Source organism: Palaemon carinicauda, chromosome 41 (genome assembly GCF_036898095.1).
Source record: "Palaemon carinicauda isolate YSFRI2023 chromosome 41, ASM3689809v2, whole genome shotgun sequence".
NCBI lineage: Eukaryota > Metazoa > Arthropoda > Malacostraca > Decapoda > Palaemonidae > Palaemon > Palaemon carinicauda.
Window position 1 is genome coordinate 19975994 of NC_090765.1, and position 20303 is coordinate 19996296.

General features: G+C 46.2%; 1 long non-coding RNA gene across 1 annotated transcript in view; it reads right to left on the minus strand.

Annotated features, from left to right (window-relative positions):
* LOC137632270 (uncharacterized) overlaps positions 1 to 20303 on the minus strand; it is a 66623-nt gene that overhangs the window by 13634 nt on the left and 32686 nt on the right. The window contains exon 2 of the long non-coding RNA XR_011042037.1: positions 11100 to 11215. This is a non-coding gene — a long non-coding RNA (uncharacterized lncRNA). The remainder of the gene's footprint in view (positions 1 to 11099; positions 11216 to 20303) is intronic.

Here is a 20303-nt window from a genome sequence, read left to right on the forward strand (position 1 = left end):
GATCAGTCACAATGTTAAAACAGATGTCATATATAAATTTAGAAGAGAGAATTATGTCAGACTGTTCAACATAAAAATATTTGTTGCATGTTTAAACTTCTGAAGCTCCATCGATTCAGCTAACTAATAAGGAAGATCATTCTACAATCTAGTCAGAGCTGGAATAAAACTTCTACAGTATTGTATAGTTTTAAGCTTCATGATGGAGCATGCACGACTATTAGGCTTAGGTACATACCTAGTAATACGTACAGGATGGTACAGTATGGGAAGATCTGAATACAAGGGATGGTCAGAATTAAAAAATCTTATGCTACATGCATAAAAAAACTAACTGGGAGTTTAATTATGGTATAGCCCTACTCCTCCCACAAAATCGCATAGAGAGACTGCCAGATTGGTCGTCTGGTGATTCCTTCCTCCTCTCTGGCAATAGAAAACTGCGAAGGAACAGGAAATGGGAACAAATGAACCAGTTTCCTGGAGAGTAAGGTAACGAACCCTTGAGGTACACGTGTAAATGCCGATCCAAATCCTATGGTTCCTGTTCACATGATTCCCAATCTTGGTAATCAATTGAGGTAACCATTCGTAAGGTAATTAACTGCATGGTTCCTGATTGCGGTAAAGGAAAGTAAGGTTTTTGATTGTGGTAATCAATCGTAAGGTCCTGGGTCACGGGAACCTATTGTAAGTTTCCGATTGCAATGAGAAACATCAATCGAGGGGAACGAGCATGAGGCAACCTGTCCTGTCTTCCCCTAAAGACAAAACACAAAGGGGCAGGGCCCAAGGAAAACTCACTGTTTGTTCAAGTAAAATCTCTTAACATTTACAAGCAATGAGAACCATCCTAGGTTCCACTTCCATTACATCGTGTAACGAAAGAACAAGGACAAAGCAGAGGCAAGAACTTCTGTGACACAAGTCACTGAAAAACATGTGAAGTGTTCGATTGTGTAACGCTGAGCAAGAGCCGTAAACACCTGAGCCTCTTACTAAACTGTATTCTCAGGGATGTAAGCACTCCCGGTACATAACTTCTCACCTCTCGTAGGAGACAAGAATGTACAATACTAGGTATCTAACTTTTCTCCTGACTGAGAAAATGAGAAACACAAGAAACAGGCATGTGAGTACCTATATCCTGAATAATTCAGTGCTCGGTATGACCTTGGTACAAACTTCTCAGCATTGGATATGATCTTGGTATGAAATTCTCAGCACTGGGTATAGTTATGGTATGTATTACTGCTCTTGGTACATACCTTGCTCACGTATTTGGAGATCGTCAGAGAGACACAGCTACGTTGATCAAACTTATTTATATGACGTTTTCCTCTTTAGGTAAAGTAGAACCATTCAGTTGAGGGCATTGCATTCAATATGAGACCGACCAAAGTTGCCAAACTCAGTGTGCTGATGTCTGTTCCCAAAGGGATGATTCTCGGTAGACATCTTTTTCCTCTCCTCCAAAACCGAGAGAGGGGTTATACAGAAAATGAGAAAAGGGCATATTCCTTATTCCTCCGGTAGTGCAAATGCTAATTCTTGCGAGAAAAGAGCACAGATAGCCAGTGTATAAGCACCTGTATCACATACCAATATGTATCATCAAGGAAGAAGGAACGTTCCTGATACGTATTCTCATCTTGCAAAATGCGCTGGTAAACATGACAAATTCGTTGATAATTTGTATTTTTCCTAACTATACAAACCTTAGCTATTTAATAGGGGTTATTACTTTCGGCGTAGCTGAAATGACGAGCCATTAGAATTTTAACGAGGGTTTACTACCCCACCGCTAGTTAGCGGGGGGTAGGGAGGGTAGCTTGCTACCCCCCCCCCCCCTCACACACCTGTGCTATAGCTCACTTTGCTTTGAGGTAGGACTTCAAGGAGGATAGGGGTGGCAGGCAAGTTTGATTAAATAGCTAAGGTTTGTATAGTTAGGAAAAATACAAATCATCTACGAATTTGTCATTTGTTCCGTAACCAACATACAAACCACGGTATTTAATAGGGGTGACTCACCCATTAGGAAGGGTGGCTCCCAGCCAGTACTGGCTTTGGCTTTGCCTGGGGACTCATTATTTGAGTGTGTCAGCACTCAACAATAAGGAGTCTCTGCACCTCGCTAGAACCTTGCTACGCAAGGACTGGGGCCTACGCAAGCTGTGTGTGAAGGTATAATAAAGTGTGACTCGTCCTAGGAAGTTGACCTGTAGTCCTTTAGATGGAAACTTTAGGCTAGGACTCTCCCAATACCACGTCATCAGGGTATGGGGACGTGATAGTATTAGCTTAATACTAGGAACACAAGGAAACATGGTTTACCTGCAGTGGTTTGAGGTCAGCTTTGTAGAGAGCCCAGGATGCTGCTTTCCCCAAGAGAGGGGAAGATGAAAAAAAGAATAAGGGCCAGACAAACCTTTTCATTCATGCAGACTAAGACCAGGTAACAATGCCCTCAACTTTCTGCTACTTGTCCACTAAGGAGCCTGAGGTTTTAAACCAGCTGTTGTGCAGCCACCACAGGGCCGATAGAGAACGTATCGAGCCTCCTGTGGGTCACGTCTTGCAGGTAGTGGGCTGTGAAGGTCGTCTGACGCTTCCATACCCCAGCCTGAAGAACCTGCGTCACTGAGAAATTCTTCTTGAAGGCCAGGGACGTAGCTACGCCCCTGACATCATATGCTCTAGGGTGTCGTGACGGAGGAGGGTCTGGATTCAGGGACAGATGGATCACCCTACGAATCCATGCTTTGATGGTGTTCTTGGTGACCCTCCTCTTAGTCCTCCCAGAGCTAACAAACAATGCCTGCACCTGAGGACGGACTGCAGCTGTTCTTTTGAGATATAACCTCTGACTCCTTACTGGACACAGTAGGAGATGGTCTGGGTCATCTGTTACGGAACGAAGACTCGAAATCTGGAAGGAGTAGAACCAAGGGTCCGGCTCCCCCGGATTCTGAGTCTTAGCAATAAAATTAGGGACGAACTTGAACGTTACCTCACCCCATCCCCTTGAATGGGCGATGTCATATGAGAGACCATTAAGTTCACTGACTCGCTTGGCCGATGCCAAAGCTAGTAGGAACACTGTCTTCCAAGTTAGGTGGCGATCTGAAGCCTGCCGTAATGGTTCATAGGGAGGTCTCTTAAGAGACCTGAGAACTCAAACCACGTTCCATGGAGGTCTCACTTCCGACTGAGGGCAGGTATGTTCATAACTTCGTATGAGTAGGTAAAGTTCCAGCGAGGAAGAAATGTCCATTCCTTTGAGCCTGAAGGCTAGACTGAAGGCTGAGCGATAGCCTTTCACCGCCGAGACTGAAAGGCGCATTTCTTCCCGCAAATACACGAGGAACTCCGCTATTGCTGGAATAGTGGCATCGAGTGGAGAGATACCCCTTTCACAACACCAACCACAGAAGACTTTCCACTTTGCCTGGTAGACAGATGCGGATGATTTTCGCAGATGTCCAGACATCCTAATTGCAACTTGCTGCGAAAATCCTCTCTCAGCGAGGAGATGCTGGATAGTCTCCAGGCGTGAAATCGTAGCGAAGCTACGGCTTTGTGGAAGATGTTGGCATGTGGTTGTCTGAGTAGATCGTGTCGCGGAGGGAGTTCTCTCGGAAGTTCCGTTAGGAATTGCAGAAGGTCCGGAAACCATTCCGTGTGATGCCATAGCGGAGCTATGAGGGTCATTGAAAGATTGACCGCTATTCTGGTCTTGTTGAGCATCTTCCTCATCAGACAGAACGGGGGAAAGGCGTACACTTGATGTTGTCCCACTATTGTTGGAAGGCATCTTGCCAGAGCGCCTTGGGATCCGGGACTGGGGAGCAGTATAGTGGAAGCTTGAAGTTCAACGCTGTCGCGAACAGATCCACAGTCGGGGAACCCCACAAAGTCAGGTCTTTGTTGGCTACTAGATGATCCAAAGACCACTCGGTACTCACTATCTGAGACGCTCTGCTCAGATTGTCGGCGGGCACATTCCTTTTGCCTGGAATGAAACGTGCCGATAGTGGAATCGAGTGGACTTCGGTCCATCTCAATATCTCTACTGCAAGATGGGATAGCTGCTTCGAAAAGGTACCTCCTTGCTTGTTGATGTAAGCCACTACTGTGGTGTTGTCGCTCATCACCACCACAGAGTGACCCGCCATGTATTGCTGGAACTGCTGAAGGGCCAAGAATACGGCCTTCATCTCTTAAAAGATTTATATGGAGGCACTTTTCTGATTGTGACCACAGGCCTGAGGTCCTGTGGTGTAGAGCGTGGGCTTCCCACCCTTTTTTTGAGGCGTCCGAAAACAGCATCAAATCCGGGGGGAGGACGAGAAGGTCCAATCCTCTTCGTAGGTTCTCGTCTGTCACTCACCACTGGAAGTCCGTCCGTTCCGCAGATACCATAGGGATCATGACGTCCAGGGAATCGCAACCTTGATTCCACCGAGACTTGAGTCGCCACTGGAGAGATCTCATTCTGAGGCGACCGTTGGGAACTAGACGAGCCAAAGATGAGAGGTGACCGAGGAGACGTAACCACGATTGCGCTGGAAGCTCTTCACGTCTAAGAAAAGGGCTTGCGACCTTCCTCAGCCTTGCTATCCTGTCGTCTGATGGGAAGGCTTTGTGGAGATTGGTGTCTATAATCATGTCTAGGTATACCAGTCTTTGAGTGGGAAGCAGAGAGGAACTCTCGAGATTTACCATGATCCCCAGATCCTGGCAAAGTCCCTGAAGTTTGACTCGGTGTTGAAGAAGGGATGACTCCGAGTCTGCTAGGATCAGCCAGTCGTCCAGATAACGGAGAAGACAGATGCCGATCCTGTGTGCCCACAATGATATTAGGGTGAACACTGGTGAAAACCTGTGGTGCTTTGGAGAGACTGAAACACAGCACCTTGAACTGGTATTCCTTGTTGTCTAGACTGAATCTTAAGTACTTCCTTGAAGACGGATGGATTGGGATCTGGAAGTACGCGTCCTTCAGATCCAGTGTACACATGAAGTCTTGAGGTCTAACTGCAAGTCTGACCGTGTCTGCGGTCTCCATGCTGAACGGAGTTTGCTTGACAAACTTGTTCAGAGCCGAGAGGTCGATGACTGGTCTCCAGCCTTCAGACGCCTTCTTTACAAGAAAGAGTCGACTGAAGAAGGCTGGGGACCCGTCAAGGACCTCCTGGAGAGCGCTCTTCTTCAACATGGTCTGGACTTCTGCCCGAAGGGCCTGCCCCCTTGCTGATCCCATGGCAAGGGAGCTCAACGACACTGGATTCGTCGTCAGGGGAGGTAGAGATGTGAACGGGACGCGATATCCCTGACTAATTACGGAAATCATCCAGGAATCGGCCCCAAGTTGCTGCCACCTGTCTGTGCAACTTTGAAGGCATCCCCCCCCTGGTGGACATGCAGAGGGACTGCCAATCCTAGCGTTTGCTGCCTTGGCTGCTCCATCTAGGATTCTTCCCTCCCCTGGAGGGCTTCTTGCCTTTCCTGTCCTTAACAGGAAAGGGCTTAGACACCACTGTCTTCGCTGCCGTTGTCGGTTTCATGGTCTTGATCGGACGGGGCTGCTGGGGTGCTTGAGGCTTATAGGGGTTGGATGTCAAAGTCCTATGTAGGAGGGAGTCCTGGTGGGACTTCCTCCACCTCTCAGCAGCATGCTCCACGTCCTTAGGCTCAAACAGGTTCGTTCCCATAACAGAAGAATGTCTGAGCCTGCTTATCTCAGTGCTAGGGACCTTCTGGTGAAACCTCTCAGACACCGCATCCCGACGTTTCAGGATGGTGTTTGCCCACAAGTTCGAGACTTGGTGGGCCAGAAACTCGATCGTGCGAGTGCCTGAGAGTAGAAAGGTCTCGATAGCTTTCCTGGTACGTTCTTTGGATAAATCTTCCGAATGTATCAGGATACCTAAGGTTAGCCCTAACCAGACATCCAGCCATGAAGTGGCCTGCATGGCACACTTCGCAACCTTTTCCTGATTAAGGATCTCAGTCGCCAAGAATGAGACCTGCCGGTTGGAAAGCCTCTCAAGAGGGACTCCCCTGGTAAGCTCTTCCAAAGAATGGTGAAGGGGAAGAGCTAAACAAGGCTCCTTTATGATCTCGAAGTACCTCCTCTGCTGCACGCGAGGAGGTGGGAGAAGCTTGTTGCCGGCACTGATTCGGCTGGAGGAGGCTAGCTCAGAGAGCTGGACTACGATCTTGTCCCTGGAATTCTTAACCCCTTGAGACCAGGGCAAAGCTGCAGTGGCCTTAGAGGGTTTTTGAGTCCCAAAAACTCGGTCCAAGACCGCGTCTTTGCCCTCTCGAAGAGTAATCTCTGGGTCAGCAAACCCATTGAGAGTCCTCATAAGGATCAGAACCTGCCAAAATGCATGTTCTGACTCCTGCAGCTCTCCTCCGGATGGACTAGCAGCGAAATCTCCTGTCCCCAAAGGCTCTTCTTGGGGAGACTCACGGAAGTTCTCCGAGTGACTGGCTGGCTCCGTTCGAAGTGTTGACAAGGACTTCAGTACTGTCTTGGAGTCCTTCGACTCCCTCCTGGGAGGGATGCAGGACTCCAACAACCACGGAGGTAGGCTCTTCGCCAATACCCGAGAAGACTTTCCTGCGCGAGGTGGGGTTTCCCTCATTGGTGCGATGAGGGAATGTCTCAGCTAACGTGACTCCCCTGAGGGCCTGCCTCGAAGGCTTACGAGGAGACAGCTTAGTCCTCGGAGAAGTCACCACGTCCGAAACTCCTCTTTTTCTCTTCAGGGGAGTAGACGCAGCCAAAGATTTGTGGCCCAATCCAGAGAGAACAGGCTTGACAGCCTGCGTGACCACTCTGATCAGTGGCCCAAACCAAGGCTGCTGGCTGATGGCTGCCCTATCAGACACTCCCTCTGGAGGGACGGATCAACCGATCCCTGGGAGGAGTTTCCTAAGGGGGGGTTCGCCTGAAAAGAAGACAAAGCAGAAATGTCCCTAGACCTTTCTGGAACTTTCCCCCCTACCGGAGAGCGCGCTGTTCTGCGCTTGCGGGGGGAGAAAGAGGGGGGGGGGGGCTTGCCGCGCGTTGTCCTGCAGCTTCACGCGTGAGACGATATTGACGATCACGCTGGGGAGCGCATTAGCGCTCGCGCGATGGGGAATACCCGGGGTCACGCGCGGGCGAGCGATGGCGCGTAGGAGCGTGCACAGGAGTCATCGGAGGGTGCGCAGGATCAGGATGAAGAGCCCGTGCGGGCGAGAGATCGTGCGTCTCAGAAGATGTCGTCGGGCGCGTGCGCGCAGGAGAGATATCCCTTGCGCGTAGGCGTGCAGCTGGAACCTGCGCTCGTTGGCGCGCTTCTTGTGGGCGCACATCAGGCTGGCGATGCGTTGCTGCTGTGGGAGATGGGGCGTGGGCGCGCGTGCATCCTCGTGGGCGCGTGTAGGTGAATGCGCACTGGCGAGGGATGGCGCACAGGCGAAAGCAGACGGCGTGTTGGCGAGCGCTGGCAAGTAGGAGAAGCACTCAACTTCCTTACCGCACCCAGATCCGAAGATCGTGGGCGCGCAGAAGATCGTTGGCCCGCAGGCGAGCTCTGGTGCGTTGGTGAACGCTGGCGCGCAGTAGGTTGAAGGCGCGCAGATGAGCGCTGGCGCGCTTTATCAGGAACCTCGGCAGCAGGTGAGCGCTGACGCGCTTTATCAGGAACCTCGGCAGCAGGTGAGCGCTAGCGTGTCATCTCAGGAACGGCAGCAACAGGTGAGCGCTGACACGCTACTTCTGAAACCTCAATGAGGTCAGGAGAACGTTGGCGCGCATGGTTGGCATGGCGCGTAAGGGACGTGTTTGCTAATTGGCGCGTACGCCCTTGTTGCCCCGAAGGGACCTGTTCCTGTTTTTTGAAAACAGGTTTGGTTGGCGCATAAAGCGCATCAGCAGCCAGGAACGGCAACGGCAGGTCAGCAGTTCTGACGGGTGGAAGGTCGGTGTGCCCTTTGTAAAGACGACCTTCCACCGAAGGGGATCGCGAACGATCTGCAGAGAGGTCCAGGGTAGTAGCAGGAACAGTCGGAGATCTATGATGAGGCTCCTCTGCGGCGGACTGCAACGACGATGATGAACCAAAGAGGCGCCTCCTCACCGTCTTATAAGGTGAAGGAAGGCCTCTCCGGCGAAGAGGAAGGCGAGCCTTAGGACGTATACGCCCTCTGGGGACTGTTGAGTCAGCAAGCTGACCTTCAGCAGTCCTCCGAAGAGGAGTCTCTGTGAGTGAACTCCCCCGAGGGGGAGAATCACCAGCAGGAGAGACTGTTGGACTTAGTTTCTCCCTCGTAGGTTGTGCAGAATCGGGAGAAACTAAGCCTTCAGCTACTGCTAGTTGAGAAGTTGCAGAGGTATTAGGAGATACCGCATTGGATACCTCTGACACCATAACATCGACAATAGACAGAGGATCAACCTCTGCCAAAGTCGGCAATTGCTTGACAGCGGCACCCAACCGGATGATGTCAATCAAGGCTTCCTTGGAGGGCAAACCCTCGAGCCCCAAGGAAGACCAAAGCTGGAATAAATCAGTTATATTAACATTTAAATCCTCCCCCGGGGGAAGAGGTGGAGTTGCCTTGCTAGGGGAGGCAACGCCATCTCTCGAACCCCTAGGTCGGGAAACAGAACCACGGTCTACACTACCACTTGACCATCTCTTGAAAGAAACTGATCGAGTGGGAGCTTCGGGGGCAACGGAAGAAGAGTCCTTGGGATTTTCTACTTTCAAAGAAATCTTCGAAGGAGAAATATCCCGCCTGGACTTCTTCCGTCGCCAAGAAAACCTCTCTCACTGGAAGATAGACCACTCCCTGCACTCACCACACTTATTACTACTATCACACCGTTGGCCCCTACAGTAAGGACAAAGGGTGTGAGGGTCCATTTCGACCGCCAACATAAATGTACCACAAGGGCGGTCGGGTAATCCAGGACATTTGCGCATGTTTCCAGAGGCCAACTTCACACACAAACCTGTAGGAGAGAAAGCAAAAAGACATTAATGGCTGTCAGAGAGGCGAGGGTGAGAGCGGACACGTCTGACTACCACCCGAGCAGAGAGCAAAGTGAGCTCAAGCACAGGTCTGTGTGAGGGGGGGGGGTTAGCAAGCAACACTCCCTACCCCCCGCTAACTGGCGGTGGGGTAGAAAACCCTCGTTAAAATTCTAATAGCTCGTCAGTTTAGCTACGCCGAAAATAATAACCCCTATTAAATAGCGTGGTTTGTATGTCAGTTACGGGACAAATAGAATTTTCAAGTTTCTTACCTTACTAGATGGTGAATGTGAGCTCTAAGAAAAGGGTAAGTATAGCTCTCTAGGAGGTTAAGGTGAGGGCGTGCTGCTTTGGAAGGATGTGCACAAACAATTGAGGGCTTTCTAGGGCTTTCGCACATTAGTGAGTGTGAACATGTAAGGAGTTGCTCCTGTGGGAGTTGCTCCTGTAGGAGTGTGCACGTCACTTCACTTGCATGCAAGAACAGATGATGAGTCACACATCACAAGAAAACTTGCGGGTATGTGCATGTGCCAATAGGTAAGAGCAAGAGCATCCGCACAGGAGAAATAATGGACATACGCAAATATGTAAAGACAAGAGCATGTGGACAGGAGAAATCACGGGTTTGCACATGCTCAAACAATTAAAGACAAGAGCACGCTCAAAGAAGAAATTGTGGGTGTGCGCATGTGCAGATAGGCAAAGAAAAGAGCACATACACATGATAAATTGTGAGCTCAAGCGAGAAAATGAGGATGACCTCCCATAGCAGCGCATGAACAGATGAGGGCATGCTAATTGGTGCATGTGAATTGGTGAGGTAGCGCTCCTCTAGGAGCACACTAACAAGCAAGGTGGCACTCCTGTAGAGCTAATGGGTGCTTGTGGGTAAGCGAACAGGTGATCCTAAAGGACCACGCTAGTGAGAGAGTGGGCGAACAGGTAGGAGTGCACACTAATGAGTAGGTGTGTTATTCCGCCATCTCTTTCTTTGTCTTAGGTGAAGGAGTCACTGGGACTTTGGAGAACACTGTCTCTCCCATGAGAAGAGAAATTGTAGGAGTCACGTAAACCCAACTCTTATTGATTGGTCTTGTAGGACTATTTTGTCGATAAAAGGGAAAAGAAGCTTGAAGGCCCTTCCTCTAACTAGTAGTGTAGAGACTAACGTATGGAACAAGTAAAGGAGTAACTTGAAGTTCTCCTTATGTTGACAGTACGCAATGATGTCCCATTTCATCAGTTACGATGACATCGCTGTCACCAGTCAACATTTATAAAGGAGTAAATAACAACAGGAACAAGAAGTGTATAAAGTATTTGGGAAGTTACACAGAACACCGTCAGTCACCTACATTTATCGGGAAAACTTTCTTCTTTCTTAATTTCCTTTGCAAATACCTGTAATGAACTTCCAACAATTTTCTTGAACAAAAAAATCAAAATAGTCAGGTGGTGTGTCAGGAGTATGTTTGTACTCTCTAGTGGCTAGTCGGTGCACTAGCTGGGAGGGGGCCTCCCCATTGGCCACCAGTAACTACAGACCCCTCTTCTTCTTTATCTACATCTTTCCCCACTTCTATGTGGGGTCGATGTTTCTGGTCAGCTTTCTCCATCTACTGACACCTCATTAATTTTAATAAAAGAGTTCCAGCCAAGTTCAAACCATTCTCTGATTGAAGGAACAAGGGTTTGTATTTGTGTAGGAACAAATGTTTCCTAAAGCATAAACTTGAGTAAAATCAAACTAAATTGAATACAATACTACTAATATACTGTACTGTACATTACTGTATGCCCAACAACTGGGGTATCATCAAAATGAGAAATTGAGATTACTATAATAGACTTTTGTTTTTTAACCTTTGGATGCCAAAATTACAGAATGTAAATTCAATGAAATTCAAGAAATTAAATATAACTGCAAGCATTGATCGAATCAAAAGAAACTAATTAAAATACTGGAAAACACTAGCAGACTCTCCGGGAACTACAGTACTACTCGTAAAAAAAAATGTATAAAAGACCACAAATGAAAGTGTGAATAAAAGCAAATACCATATATTTTCACACATAAGAAGTAAATTTGGAAGTCGTCCACAATTTAGAATATTTGAAGCTGCGTTGACAAGCCCAGACACGTTTGACTTTAGGTACATAACTCCTACTCATACCTGCAAATAGAGTTGGAAGTTTTCAGGGTTATTGATAATATAGATTGCACCTATTTCACACCTTCATAAATCAGGTTCTGACCAATAAAATCCTATCAATACAATCAAACCTTGACTGAGCAGACTTAAAGCCATTGTAGAATTAATCTAGGGCTTGAAGATTCACTTGTATAACAGAATCAGCCTCCACTTTCTGTCCTGTTATATGACAAGACTGCTGTGCTGTACAGTACTGTAATGTATCTTATATAACTCAATGCTCTCAAGTCTTTTCAGTTGAGGAGCATCTATTTCTATATTATTGTCAATGCAACTAAATAGAAAAGACAAAGCATAAGATCAAATATAGCACACTATACTCAATTATATAATAGGGGAGAATGAATTCAGACTGATACTGTCATATGTGAATTCCCATGCCATTATGTAATCTTTTTTTTTATCAAGGCCTACTCTGTATTTGAATTTTTTCCTGTATTTGGGTATATAACTATAAACACTTAGTTTTTTCTAATTATTAAAGTAAATATAGGGTATTGGAATGCCATTGAAGGGAGAAACAGTTACCATTCCCCCAAAAAAAACCTTAAATGTTAAGGTCTGACTGTAATTCCAATAACAACATTCAATTATTCAAGTAAAATGCTTACAACTACACATAAATGAACTATGAAATGCTGATATAAAAGAAAAAAATCACCTTTAATGCATTAATAAATATTTTATTTCTATACTCGCCAGATGTTTATATTGCTCATCTCTATAAGCTTGCTTTCATCAACAACCCTAAAACTAAAAATTCCCAGTTTTCTTCCCTTTCAAAAAACTTATGCCTCTACTAAAGTAATGAGACATTCTTTTTGTAGGTAGTAGGTTGGCCAGGGCACCAGCCACCTCATGAAATACTACCGCTAGAGAGTTATTGGGTCCTTTGATTGGCCAAACAGTACTACATTGGATCCCTCTCTGGTTACGGCACATCTTACTATGCCCATACATACATCGAATAGTCTGGCTTATTCTTTTCATATTCTCCTCTGCCATCAGACACCCGACAACACTGAGATTACCAAACAATTCTTCTTTGCTCAAAGGGTTAACTATTAAAAAGTAAATGTTCAATGGCTACTTTCCTTTTCGTAAGGCTAGAAGATGCCCTTTAGATATGGTAAGCAGCTCCTCTAGAAGAAGAACACTCCAAAATCAAACCATTGTTCTCTAGTCTTCGGTAGTGCCATAGCCTCTGTTCCATGGTCTTCCACTGACTTGGGGTAGAGTTCTCTTGCTTGAGGGTACATTCAGGCACACTATTCTATCTTATTTCTCTTCCTCTTGTTTTTTATGCTTTTATAGTTTATAAATAAAAAATCTATTTTAATGTTGCTACTATTATTAGCATATTTTATTATAACTGTTTATTTCTTCTCCTGTAATGAATTTTATTTCCTTGTTTCCTTTCCTCATTGGGCTATTTATCCCAGTTAGAGCCCTTGGGCTTTTAGCACCTTACTTTTTTAACTAAGGTTATAGCTCGTCAAGAAGTAATAATAATAATAATAATAAAAAATAAATATGTTATTTTCATTAGTAAAATAAATTTTTGAATATACTTACCCGATAATCATGTAGCTGTCAACTCCGTTGCCCGACAGAATTCTATGGAGGGATACGCCAGCTATCACAATACTAGAAGGGGGTGTACTTACAAGCGCCACCTGTGGCCAGGTACTCAAGTACTTCTTGTTGACACCTCCTCAATTATTCCTCGGTCCCACTGGTTCTCTATGGGGAGGAAGGGAGGGTCAATTAAATCATGATTATCGGGTAAGTATATTCAAAAATTTATTTTACTAATGAAAATAACATTTTTCAATATTAAACTTACCCGATAATCATGTAGCTGATTCACACCCAGGGGGGTGGGTGAAAACCAGTGTACAAGATTAAAGGATAGCTAAGTATCCCATATTTCATATAACAGTTATCTCAAATAACAATGAAATAATAAGTACCTGGTAAGGAAGTCGAATTGAACCGTTACTCTGTCTCTTTTTTAAGTTCGTCTTCCTTACTGAGCGCAGCGTTCCTCTTGGAGGCTGAATCAACCCAAAGGTGCTAAAGTATACAGGGCTGCAACCCATACTAAAGGACCTCATCACAACCTTTAACCTCGGCGCTTCTCAAGAAAGAATTGACCACCCGCCAAATCAACAAGGATGTGGAAGGCTTCTTAGCCGACCGAACAACCCATAAAAAGTATTCAAGAGAAAGGTTAAAAAGTTATGGAATTATGGGAATGTAGTGGCTGAGCCCTCGCCTACTACTGCATTCGTTGCTACGAATGGACCCAGGGTGTAGCAGTACTTGTAAAGAGACTGGACATCTTTGAGATAGAATGATGCGAACACTGACTTGCTTCTCCAATAGGTTGCATCCATAACACTCTGCAGAGAACGGTTTTGTTTGAAGGCCACTGAAGTAGCCACAGCTCTCACTTCATGTGTCCTTACCTTCAGCAAAGCAAGGTCTTCTTCCTTCAGATGAGAATTTGCTTCTCTAATCAGAAGCCTGATGTAGTAAGAAACTGAGTTCTTAGACATTGGTAGAGAAGGCTTCTTGATAGCACACCATAAGGCTTCTGATTGTCCTCGTAATGGTTTTGACCTTCTTAGATAGTACTTAAGAGCTCTAACAGGGCAAAGTACTCTCTCTAGTTCGTTCCCCACCATGTTGGACAGGCTTGGGATCTCGAACGACTTAGGGTAAGGACGGGAAGGAAGCTCGTTTTAGCCAAAAAAACCGAGCCGCAAGGAACATGTAGCCGTTTCAGATGTGAAACCTATGTTCCTGCTGAAGGCGTGGATCTCACTTACTCTTTTACCTGTTGCTAAGCACACGAGGAAAAGAGTTTCTAATGTGAGGTCCTTAAAAGAGGCTGATTGGAACGGTTCAAATCCTGATGACATTAGGAACCTTAGGACCACGTCTAGATTCCAGCCTGGAGTGGACAACCGACGTTCCTTTGAGGTCTCAACAGACCTAAGGAGGTCCTGTAGATCTTTGTTGGAGGAAAGATCCAAGCCTCTGTGGCGGAAAACCGCTGCCAACATACTTTTGTAACCCTTGATCGTAGGAGCTGATAGGGATTTTACGTTCCTTAGATGTAACAGGAAGTCAGCAATCTGGGTTACAGTGGTACTGGTTGAGGAAAACTGCATTGGCCTTGCACCAGCTTCGGAAGACTTCCCATTAAGACTGATAGACTCTGAGAGTGGATGTCGTCCTTGCTCTGGCAATCGTTCTGGCTGCCTCCTTCGAAAAGTCTCTAGTTCTTGAGAGACTTTCGATAGTCTGAAGGCAGTCAGACGAAGAGCGTGGAGGTTTGGGTGTACCTTCTTTACGTGAGGTTGACGCAGAAGGTCCACTCTAGGAGGAAGAGTCCTGGGAACGTCGACCAGTCATTGCAGTACCTCGGTGAACCCTTCTCTCGCGGGTCAGAGGGGAGCAACCAACGTCAACCGTGTCCCTTTGTGAGAGGCGAACTTCTGAAGTACCCTGTTGACAATCTTGAACGGCGGGAATGCATACAGGTTGAGATGGGACCAATCCAGCAGAAAGGCATCCACGCGAACTGCTGCTGGGTCTGGAATCGGAGAACAATACAAGAGGAGCTTCTTGGTCATCGAGGTAGCGAATAGAACTATGGTTGGCTGACCCCACAGGGCCCAAAGTCTGCTGCAAACATTCTTGTGAAGGGTCCACTCTGTGGGGAAGGCCTGACCCTTACGGCTGAGGCGATCTGCCATGACATTCATATCGCCCTGAATGAGCCTCGTTACCAGCTTGAGCTTTCGATCTTTGACCAAATGAGGAGGTCCCTTGCGAACTTGAACAACTTCCTCGAATGAGTCCCTCTCTGCTTGGAGATGTAAGCCAAGGCTGTGGTGTAGTCGGAGTTCACCTCCACCACCTTGTTAAGCTGGAGGGACTTGAAGTTTATCAAGGCCAGATGAACTGCCAACAACTCCTTGCAATAGATGTGAAGTGTCCTTTGCTCCTGATTCCATGTTCCCGAGCATTCCTGTCCGTCCAGTGTCGCACCCCAGCCCGTGTCCGATGCGTCCGAGAAGAGACGGTGGTCGGGGGTCTGAACAGCCAAAGGTAGACCTTCCTTGAGAAGAATGCTGTTCTTCCACCACGTTAGAGTAGACCTCATCTCTTCGGAAACAGGAACTGAGCCCGTCTCTAGCGTCAAGTCCTTTATCCAGTGAGCAGCTAGATGATACTGAAGGGGGCGGAGGTGGAGTCTCCCTAACTCGATGAACAGGGCCAGCGATGAAAGTGTCCCTGTTAGACTCATCCCCTGCCTGACTAAGCATCGGTTCCTTCTCAGCATGCTCTGGATGCATTCTAGGGCTTGGAAGATCCTTGGGGCCGACGGACAAGTCCGAAAAGCTCGACTCTGAAGATCCATACCCAAGGAAACAATGGTCTGGGATGGAACGAGCTGAGACTCCTCAAAATTGACCAGGAGGCCCAGTTCCTTGGTCAGATCCATAGTCCATTTGAAAATCTCCAGACAGCGACGACTTGTGGGAGCTCTTAAAAGCCAGTCGTCTGACGGAGCCGGACACAAGATCATGATACTGCTGCACAGTCTGTAAACTGTCAATCATGGGCAAGCGAGGAAGAACAGTGACAACCCGAATCTGTCTAGACTATCTGGGTCGTACAGACAACTCCTTAACGGGTTGCTGAGGTTGCCGCACTGCGTCACAACAAGTCCCTTCTGTTGGTTGTTGAACGTCTTCCCCGTGACACATTGACTCCGTAAACAAAAAATCCTCTAACAAGGACTAAGCTTGGACTGCATGTCATGCAACACAGCTCAAGGTCTATGGGAGCAGGAGTGGTAACAGACGGGATTAGCGGCTGAAGTGGAACCATTACCTTCCCTGTAAGCATGTAATGCTTAAATAAAAGTCCATAAGAGGTTATGCAGCTAAAGGCTCCCTCCAAATGACAGAGTCCTCAAGGGAATATCAGAAGGAGGGAGAAAAGAACTTTCTCATCTACAGGGACCTTATCCTAGAAAAGCTAAGTTCTCTGAGTGAGGGTTCACTGGTGTAAAAGCAGCAGACTAGAAGGCAACGTTATGAAACTGCTTGACAGTCTAGTGAGTTGGCAACAACCCAAGATATGTTGAGAAGCATGCGGTAAGGTATGCAGAGCATGATGAATGCAGAGTATGCTGTATGCAGAGCATGCTGTATGTAGAGCATGTTGTATGCAGAGCATGCTGAATGCAGAGCATGCTGTATGCAGAGCATGTTGTATGCAGAGCATGCTGAATGCAGAGCATGCTGTAAGCAGAGCCTGCTGTAAGGAAAGCAGAGCGTGTGCATGGCGTTTAACATTCTTAGAAATTCCATGACCAGTGCTAGAGTGCTTTATGCATGCTTGCATGGGGTTTAAAAATCAACATAATGTTTACCTTACATTCATAACTCATGATTCATATTTTTGCCATGGTTTGAAAATGGAGGTAAGGTATGCTGAACAGCAGAGTCAGAACGAGCTGGAACAACAACAGTGGAAGGTGCAGAAAGTTCCTGTTCCTGTGGAATGAGTGGAGCGTGAAGAGACCGAGGTTGCGCAGAACAAGGTAAAGTTCCCGCAAGCAGAGGTGTCTGAGGTGCAGGAACAGGGTGCACGGGTTGAGCTCGGTGCAGCAGCTGAGGAGACTGACTCACAGGTGGAAGAGGTTGTACTTCCACCGAGAGTTGCACCACCGGTGGAGCAGCCAGGGGAGGAGGAGGAAGAGTGGAGTAATCCTCCTGATCCCAAACCGAAGGTTGCCTTAAAGAAGGCTGAGGCTGAACAACACTGGGAACAGCGAACACAGAAAGAGGTTCAACATCGTACGCCTGGCAGAAGGTGCTGCGACTGGGTGCAGCGAGTGCAGGTGGGTTGAGCACAGGCTGAACGGGTGCAGGTGGAGGTGCAACACTCTCAGCCCGACATTCACGCAACAGGTCCGAAAGCTGTGCTTGCATGGACTGTAGTAGAGTCCACAACATCGTACGCCTGGCAGATGGTGCTGCGACTGGGTGCAGCGAGTGCAGGCGGGTTGAGCACAGGCTGAAAGGGTGCAGGTGGAGGTGCAACACTCTCAGCCCGATACTCACGCAACAGGTCCGAAAGCTGTGCTTGCATGGACTGTAGTAGAGTCCACAACATCGTACGCCTGGCAGATGGTGCTGCGACTGGGTGCAGCGAGTGCAGGCGGGTGCAGCACAGGCTGAACGGGTGCAGCCGGTTGGTGCACCACCGGTGCAGGTGGGTGCAGCACAGGCTGAACGGGTGCAGGCGGTTGGTGCACCACCGGTGCAGGAGGAGGAGGAGGTGCAACACTCTCAGCACGACACTCACGCATCAGGTCCGAAAGCTGTGCTGCATGGACTGTAGTAGAGTCCACAACATCGTACGCCTGGCAGGTGGTACTGCGATCAGGCGGAGCGAGCATAGGGGGGGGGGGAGTGTAGGCGCACTCTCAGCCCGACAAACTGATGACTGAGGAGAGTCAGAGCTAACCCAATGACTGCATCCGGGTTGTTGAACTTTACTTCGTACGTCTGGCATAGGTCTGGACTTTACGTTTAAGAGGTCTTGAGACCTGAGACCAGCGTAACTCTGCCTTTATTTTCTCCTCTAAATCTCTTCTGCAGACGAGCAAAATAAGGGCTCAATCGTCTGCGGGTGGGAGTGACGGTCTCGGTAAGACACGCCCACAACCACCGAGGATACTTCTGTGCGCCGATCAAGGCCTGCCGAACCCTTATGCCCTTCGACATTGCTTCTCCCCTGGGCTTGGGAGCTTGCAAGAGGTCCCGGACTGGGAGGACGACTGGCGCGCACAAAAGTACCCTCACGCATAACACTGACATACTTTGCACTAATCACTTATCACTTTGATTTCTGTTTGCACTTATTTCACTGAACTCGAAACTTTAAGTGGTTTGTACCTGAAACACGCAATTCTATCCTTCTCAAAAGTTAGTAATTGCGAAAACAGAATTACAATGTAACAGAAAAATCTAATGAAAGAAAATTCAGTGGCTGGAAAGAGACTAAACACTAGATCACTCTAGAAACGTTTAGTTTCTTCCCCTAAAGAGACTAGGGAGAAGAGCAAAAACGATAACGACGTTACTCGTACGCCTGGCAGGCTTGAGGGAAACGTTTATCCTCTTTCTCCCTCCGTCTCTATCTCTCTCTCTCTCTCTCTCTCTTGACTTAGAACCTGAGAGAAGAGCCCAATCATATATATCGTTAAAACATATTATTGTTAAAGGAAAAAACTGAAATATTTCCCAAAAAAGAAAAGTTCCTTTATTAGGATCAAAACCATTAAGTTAAGAAAGAATGAACAAAACGCTAGACACGGTTACTCTTACTGCAATGTGAAACCGTGAACATTCTTTCTCTATCGTAACGATAGAGTGCAAGTTGAAACGTTCTGAACGTCAACAACTGCCGAGACAAACAAAACGTTAGTTCAACTTTGAAAAAGTACGAGACTATCAAAGAAATTCTTTCAAAGACCTTAAAATAGCATAATATGTTAACAGGTAAAACCGAAATGACGGGCTCACGATAATTAACTTCGGTACCAAGAAAAGACCGCCTACTATTAGGAAGGTCGAATATAAACAAATATAAAAATTAATTTTAATAAGTTTATAATAAAAGGAAGTTAATCGAAGAGGCCTATAAGATGCGGAGAGATATAAAATAAATCTATAACTTTTGTTAAGCAAAATTAAGAAAGAGTCTATACTCTCTTAGACACCAACACTTCCGTCTAAGGGAAGGGTCGGCCATTGAAAGGTGAACGAGAGTTCATACTCTCTTCGTCACCAAAATTAATCAAATTAATTCCAAAAGCTAACTAAGCTAAAATAGAAGTTTCCAGTAAAGCGACAGCCGAAATCAAAGAGAAATACTTCACCAAAGTCGTGAAAATACTCCAAGAACATAAGCGTATCCCAGAACGTCTTGCCGAAAGCACGACAGAGGAATAATTGAGGAGGTGTCAACAAGAAGTACTTGAGTACCTGGCCACAGGTGGCGCTTGTAAGTACACCCCCTTCTAGTATTGTGATAGCTGGCGTATCCCTCCATAGAATTCTGTCGGGCAACGGAGTTGACAGCTACATGATTATCGGGTAAGTTTAATATTGAAAAAATAAAGAATACATACATACATATACCCAGGCACTTCCCCCAATTTTAGGGGGTAGCCGACATCAAACAAATGAAACAAAAAAGGGGACCTCTCCTCTCTACATTCCTCCCAGCCTGACCAGGGACTCAATAAATAATAATAAATAATAAATAATAACAATAATAGTAATAATAATAATAATAATAACAATAACAATAACAACAACAATAATAATAATAATAAAATAAAAATAATAATAAATAATAACAAAATTAAATAATAATAACAATAATAATAAATAACAAATAATAAATAACAACAACAACAACAACAACAATAATAATAATAATAATAATAATAATAATAATAGGCTAATGAGCTAAGCAAGCCATATTCTCTGCCTTTCAGTCACAAAGTCAAAACTATTCCTTATCCTCTTGATGCCACAAGTCAGTGGGGAGGAGGGTAGGCAAACCTATGAGTATCAGTATAAAAATAACAAATTTTATCAATAAAATTCCATTTCATTTTTATGATCATCCCCTGCTGTTCACATTGTTGATTTCCACACCGATGGTGGTGGGTTGCCAATAAAAAAAAAAGAGATAGGGCATTAATAGCTTTTTAGAATAATAAAAATAATGGACATTCTGGACTTACATGTAGTCTAAATTATTGGAAACAAACCATTTCAATATGGATTTTGAAATAAAGGACTCCAGATTGTTTCAAAGAAATAAAAATAAATTAAACCCAAAAATGTTATTAGACTACATTAAGCAACAGCCACTATAATACTTAAAAGCCCAGAAATCTTGATAAACAAACCTCGATTCTTTATGATACTGTTTAATGAATACT